Source organism: Alosa pseudoharengus, unplaced genomic scaffold, assembly GCF_046254945.1.
Source record: "Alosa pseudoharengus isolate Yale_2024_CS ecotype anadromous, Long Island Sound unplaced genomic scaffold, YU_APseudo_1.1 YU_APseudo_1.1_scf_14, whole genome shotgun sequence".
NCBI classification, from domain to species: Eukaryota; Metazoa; Chordata; class Actinopteri; order Clupeiformes; family Clupeidae; genus Alosa; species Alosa pseudoharengus.
Genome location: NW_027468609.1, coordinates 2,804,919 through 2,811,981, shown reverse-complemented (window position 1 = coordinate 2,811,981; position 7,063 = coordinate 2,804,919). Strand labels below are relative to the sequence as shown.

The window sequence follows — 7,063 nt, the reverse complement described above, 5'->3', positions numbered from 1 at the left end:
GCCCCCCACACTGTCCTGCCCCCCACCCTATGTTCCCCCCCCCACCACTGTCTTGCCGGTGTCATTATGTGCTTGTTAGTGGCGCAAATTGTCTGCTGAACCTGAGGATGAAGATGGGCGCCGAGATGCACAGAGGAGGAGAGGAGGAGAGGAGAAGAGGAGAGGAGGAGGAGAAGAAGTGGAGGAGAGGAGGAGAGGAGAAGAGGAGAGGAGGAGGAGAAGTGGAGGAGAGGAGGAGAGGAGAAGAGGAGAGGAGAAGAGGAGAGGAGAGGAGAAGAGGAGAGGAGGAGGAGAGGAGGAGGAGAAGAGGAGAGGAGAAGAGAGGAGGAGAGGAGAAGAGGAGGAGGAGAGGAGAAGAGGAGAGGAGGAGAGGAGAAGAGGAGGAGAGAAGAGGAGAGGAGGAGGAGGAGGAGAGGAGAAGAGGAGGAGAGGAGGAGGAGAGGAGAAGAGGAGGAGGAGAGGAGAAGAGGAGGAGGAGAGGAGAAGTGGAGAGGAGGAGGAGAGGAGAAAAGGAGAGCAGGAGGAGAGGAGAAGAGGAGAGGAGGAGGAGCGGAGAAGAGGAGGAGAGGAAAAGAGGAGAGGAGGAGGAGAGGAGAAGAGGAGAGGAGGAGGAGAGGAGAGCAGGAGGAGAGGAGGAGAGGAGAGGAGAGCAGTAGAGGAGAAGAGGAGAGGAGAGGAGAGGAGGAGAGGAGAAGAGAGCAGGAGGAGAGGAGAGGAGGAGAGGAGAAGAGGAGGAGGAGAGGAGAGCAGGAGGAGAGGAGGAGAGCAGGAGGAGAGGAGGAGAGGAGAGGAGAGCAGTAGAGGAGAGCAGTAGAGGAGAAGAGGAGAGGAGAGGAGAGGAGAGGAGGAGAGGAGGAGAGGAGAGCAGTAGAGGAGAAGAGGAGAGGAGGAGGAGAGGAGAGCAGGAGGAGAGGAGGAGAGGAGAGCAGGAGGAGAGGAGGAGAGGAGAGGAGAGCAGTTAGAGGAGAAGAGGAGAGGAGAGGAGAGGAGGAGAGGAGAGGAGAGGAGGAGAGGAGAGGAGAAGAGGAGAGGAGAGCAGGAGGAGAGGAGAGCAGGAGGAGAGGAGAAGAGGAGAGGAGAGGAGAGAGGAGAGGAGAGGAGAGGAGGAGAGGTAAAGAGGAGAGGAGGAGGAGAGGAGAGGAGAAGAGGAGAGGAGAGCAGGAGGAGAGGAGGAGAGGAGAGGAGAGCAGTAGAGGAGAAGAGGAGAGGAGAGGAGAGCAGTAGAGGAGAAGAGGAGAGCAGGAGGAGAGGAGGAGAGGAGAGCAGTAGAGGAGAAGACGGCGGTTTCTGACGTCTTTCTCATGTTTTTTTTTATTGTCCCGGGCTTCCTCATATGTGTAGCACATGTAGGAAATAAACTATATCTGTATCTAAATAAACAATAAACTATATCTGTATCTAAATAAACAATAAACTATATCTGTATCACTTAAAGTCCACATCAACGGGGCCTACTGCTAAGGATTTCTGATATGTTGCTGATTGGATCATAAACGGCCACAGCAACAAAGAGGAATGACTGATAATGACTGACTCTTCTCTATTATTGTGTTACATGCTCCAAATGTAAACCACTTTGAGCTGCATTCTGTGTATGAAAGGTGCTATACAAATAAAGCTTATTATTATTATTATTGTAATTATTATTATAAAGTGAGGACACACATGTAGGAAATAAACTATATAGTGAGGACACATGTAAACTATATAGTGAGGAACCACATGTAAACTATATGGTGAGGACACATGTAAACTATATAGTGAGGACACATGTAAACTATATAGTGAGGACACACATGTAAACTATATAGTGAGGACACATGTAAACTATATAGTGAGGACACATGTAAACTATATAGTGAGTAAGCGTGTGACAGATGGGTCATGTGAGCGTCTGCTCATCGCACTGTTGCCAGAGGACACCGCTCATAGCCATTTAGAAGGGTGAGATGAGGCAGATGTGAAACAAGTACGGAGGAGAGGAAGAAGAAGTAAATATGTGACCTTTAAGTGATGATGTTAGTAGTATACCTTTAAGTGATGATGTGAGTAGTACACCTACCTTTAAGTGATGATGTTAGTAGTATACCTTTAAGGCGAGACACGGCAGGTGAAAACATCGTTTTTTCATGCACTGGTCAATTTCGAGATTTTGAGCTAGTCTGTTACCTTAGCATGTATTCTATCACACTAATACAACAAAAAAGTCCGATTTACACATTTAGGTGTTTATTTCATTATATTGTGTCTACTCGCGCCTGTATATTTATCCTAAATTCAGCAAAAGTTAGCATTCTAACCTTGCATGCACTCCCGCGACTGTGACCCAAAACATATCGTGTGTAGTACCGTTGGAAAGCTCTGTTTTTCCTGTATCACGCTATGTGATCCATATATGGACACTTCCTTTGTATCAGCAACCAATCGCGAAAGTTCAAAGACGAGTCTAGGCTGAGAACGGAATCTCATTGGCTGTCTTTCAAGGCTGTTTTCCCAAAACGAGTTTCCTCTCCCACTCTGAGCAAGGAAACTCCACTTCAGAAGCACTTACATACACCAAACTTTCTAGACTTATGCCTAACTATATTTCGAAGATATTTACAGAGGGGTTTGTTGATATATTATTCCTAGCCTGACTTACATGACATTTATGCCTAAAAACACGGCGATTTTTTAGGGCTATTGACATTATATTCTGATTTACAGGATAACTAAAGTAGATATTCATAAATCCCTCTGTACATTTTTCAACATCTATTATCTGAACACAATAAAAACATAATTTTGAACCTGGCTGTATCCAATGCTCAGGTTTCTTGTTTTAAAATGTATGCAAATTAGCGCATATTTAATTAGATAATGCCTAATTTGCATATGTAAACATTAAATTACAGAAAACTTGTTAAAAAAAAATTCTCATATTAATGTAAGTAATCAACTGGGTAAGTTTCATAGTGATATCTGCTTGTTAAAAATGTTACCCTATTCACCTGTAGTGTCTCGCCTTAAGTGATGATGTGAGTAGCATACCTTTAAGTGATGATGTTAGTAGTATACCTTTAAGTGATGATGTGAGTAGTACACCTACCTTTAAGTGATGGTGTGAGTAGTATACCTTTAAATGATGATGCGAGTAGTATACCTTTAAGTGATGATGCGAGTAGTATACCTTTAAGTGATGATGTGAGTAGTATACCTTTAAATGATGATGTGAGTAGTATACCTTTAAGTGATGATGTGAGTAGTACACCTACCTTTAAGTGATGATGTGAGTAGTATACCTTTAAATGATGATGTGAGTAGTATACCTTTAAGTGATGATGTGAGTAGTATACCTTTAAGTGATGATGTGAGTAGTACACCTATCTTTAAGTGATGATGTGAGTAGTACACCTACCTTTAAGTGATGATGTGAGTAGCATACCTTTAAGTGATGATGTTAGTAGTATACCTTTAAGTGATGATGTGAGTAGTACACCTACCTTTAAGTGATGATGTTAGTAGTATACCTTTAAGTGATGATGTGAGTAGTACACCTACCTTTAAGTGGTGTAGTGGTGATGTGAGTAGTACACCTACCTTTAAGTGATGAGGTGAGTAGTATACCTTTAAGTGGTGATGTGAGTAGTACACCTACCTTTAAGTGATGATGTGAGTAGTATACCTTTAAGTGATGATGTGAGTAGTATACCTTTAAGTGATGATGTGAGTAGTATACCTTTAAGTGATGATGTTAGTAGTATACCTTTAAGTGATGATGTGAGTAGTACACCTTTAAGTGATGATGTGAGTAGTACACCTACCTAAAAAGGTTCCATCCTTTGATACAAATAAGGCACCCTAAATGGTTCCAAATGGAAAAAGGTTTTAAAAAGGTTCTATATGATGAACCATCAGGGGTGCCATTATTTTACATTCTAATGGTTCTAAATGGAACCATAACTACCAGGTGTGTTTTATTACTACTAGGCCTACTACTACTTATTATTATTACTATTATTATTATTAGTAGTAGTAGTAGTATTACTTTTATTAATTCATTATTATTCATATTCATTCATTGTGCTAATTAATGAGAAGTAGCGTATAATGTGTACAAAATGTTAAATACAAATAGACAACAACAATCAAAAATTGACACATCAGTCAAATATCATTCAAATACTGTATTCAGTATTTCTACATTAATTTACATATTCATTGCTTTAGCATATCTTTTATATTACTCGCAAAAAAATTTGTGTCATAAGACACTCAAAACAACAATAGATACATATTTACATTAATTTACATATTCATTGCTTAAACATATCTTCTATATTACTTGCATAAAAAATGTGTCATAAATACGCTCAAAACAGCAATAGTTACATTTTTACAAATTAATACATTTCAAATGATTATAAAACACACGTTATGATAAAAAATTTTCCACACGCAACACTGGAGTGGAGGGTTTAGACATAGACAGGTTAAGACGTCTTTCAAAGAATAGTAATGTGTGGTGGGCCTCTTTTGGGTACTGAACATCAAAAAGAAAATATAAACAAAAAATACAGACAAGGCCTAAGGAGGCATCAATGTCAGGGGAGGGGCCAATGACAAATTCGCATTGGAGGGCATGTGGCACATCCATCTCTCCACTTGCTATTGTGATGCCATCCATCTTTATGGATGCTCTCCTGGCAAGGAGGGGAGTATCGCCACCCTGGAAGATGATGGTTGGAAACACGCTCAGTGGTTCCTATGCAAATGAGAAATGTACAAGGGATCTCCTGTAAGAGTCTATGATGTGAATTGACAACATAAAGCAATGTTAATTGTAATGTTAAAAACATCAAATACCTCGTCTAAACAATACAGAAACTTGGCATCCTCCTTACAAAGGGCAGGCAAAATTAGGACAGCAGCACTTTTTTGAAGGTCTGAAATGTCAAAAGAAACAAAGAATGATTTCATTAAAACATAGTTTAATGATCTTATTATTATTAAACAATTGAAGGGTGCAAGGGAAAAGAAGAAGCTGGTGACTTACCATCTGTGTTAGTATCTCGTAGGCTTGACAGCATCTCCCTCTGACTCCCACTGTCAGCCACTCTGATGACGTTAGGGGTCAATATACTGAGGGTGTAATGCAGGCTTAGCTTGAAGTCCAGTCCAAACCGCAACTTCATTTCATGATGCATCTACAAATGAACAAACAAAACAAAACAGAGGAAATTGTAGTTACCAATAAATGGTTATAGAACTTACTACTGAACAGCACTGAACTCACATTATAGTAATACTACTATAAGACTTTGCTACTCACCAGCTCTGGCACCCAAAGAAATGGGAACATCTCCATCCCCTCCTCAGTTGGCTTTCCCATTTGCTCTACCCTCTTATAGACAGTTTGCCTCATCCTGTCCATAATATGACTAATATCTGGCTGACGACGGCACAACTAATTGTTTATGGCGTTTATATGCTCTTGAAAGCTGTGGTAGTCCTCCCCAACTGCTTCAAGGACCAACATAATCTGAAAAAAAAAGACATGCAGAGAATGCAAAACGTATGTGAGCAATGATAATATAAATTTTCTCAAGCCAGATAGTCTTTCATTCAATCAGAAATAAATAAATAATGTAGCCGGACCTAACTGCTGTATGATTCAACATTTCATTCACAAACATATTAAAAACCTCTTGTGTTGGCTCGTAATCAGAAGACATCTGGACCCCCACTCTGTACTTTTTTGCTCTCTGAAATTAGCAAAGAGAAATGTGTAATATTAAGATATCTGTACTGACAAACAGTGGCTACTGTGACTAGCTAGCACATACAGACAAGAAAACAAACGGACTAAAGACAAGCAAGAATGTAAAAATGGCACCTGATGTCCAGGTGGGTCCTCCAGAGGCACATGGTCCACAATTCTTTGTCTTCTGACACCAAACTTTCTCTTAATCTCCTGCACCGTCATCAAGTTTATCAAAGGAGACCTTTCCTTTTTGAACTTATTCTTAAGACACTCCAGCAGGGTCTCCTTTGAGTAAAGACATGAATTATGAGACTCAGACAGAGTCAGAGTAGTATAGGAATTCAATTGAGGAATAATGTTTTCCATAACAAAACGTTAAAAAATAACATACATAACCAGATTAGCTGTGGTCATTAAGAAATGGATATCTAGTGATCAGACACCACAGGACATCAGTGTATTTTTTATGGTTTGGGTACCTGAAAGAACAATCATTGGAATTAGAATTTTCCTACTCATGGTTTTAGTAGCAGAGGAGATGCTGAGCGTTATTATATAACTTATAACAATATGCAGGAAAAAAATAACATGTGGTCCTAAAAACCTTCATGAAAAAAATTATTGAATTAATGAAGTATACTCACCGAACCAACGATGATTTGTGTAACTTTTCCACCTCTCAAAAACAAGACTGTTTCATCAGAGGAAACAGTTGTTCAACCATCCTCTCTGTCAACCCCAGCAGTCTCCCCATCAATTTGCTGTTCTGTTAATGCAAGTATGACAATAGACTTTCATTACATTAAATATAATGCAAACAATGCAGAAATCAGGAAGATGCTGATGAAGTAGCTGTAGATGTTGCAAATATTTGGGAAGGTAAAACTTTACATCACAAATTGGACACTTACAGATAGTCAGAGGTAATGGATACTATCTTTTTGCCATCAATTAAATTGATGGACTGAAGCCATTGACAGACATCTTCATCTAAAATGAAAAATAAGACATAGAGACATTAAGTACATATTGTAGTGAGTTAGTGAATTCCATCCTCTTTTAGATGCCTGTATTGTCTTACAGACACCAGAGCCGTAGCGTTAGCTATACAGATGTACTAAATACATTGTAATTTGCAATGAGCCCAGCATGATACAAGAACGAGGTTCAACTGGTAGCTATCTGTATGTGTTTCAGAAGTCTGTTATAGCACTATGCTACTGTTAGCTATCCTAACTTGTTGGCCCTGTAATTTAACTAAACATTCTGCTAATAAAGTATTAGTTATTGCCAAATCATTTGCATCGTATGTTAGCTGAC

At 39.8% G+C, this 7,063-nt stretch overlaps 1 long non-coding RNA gene across 1 annotated transcript; it reads right to left on the bottom strand.

Moving 5' to 3' along the window:
- Window positions 1-4,348: 4,348 nt before the first annotated feature.
- LOC143122320 (uncharacterized) lies at window positions 4,349-5,124 on the bottom strand. Its single transcript, XR_012986640.1, has 3 exons — window positions 5,036-5,124; window positions 4,846-4,925; window positions 4,349-4,744 (listed from the first exon to the last, which is right to left on the bottom strand). It is a non-coding gene; the product is annotated as an uncharacterized LOC143122320 (long non-coding RNA).
- Window positions 5,125-7,063: the final 1,939 nt, after the last annotated feature.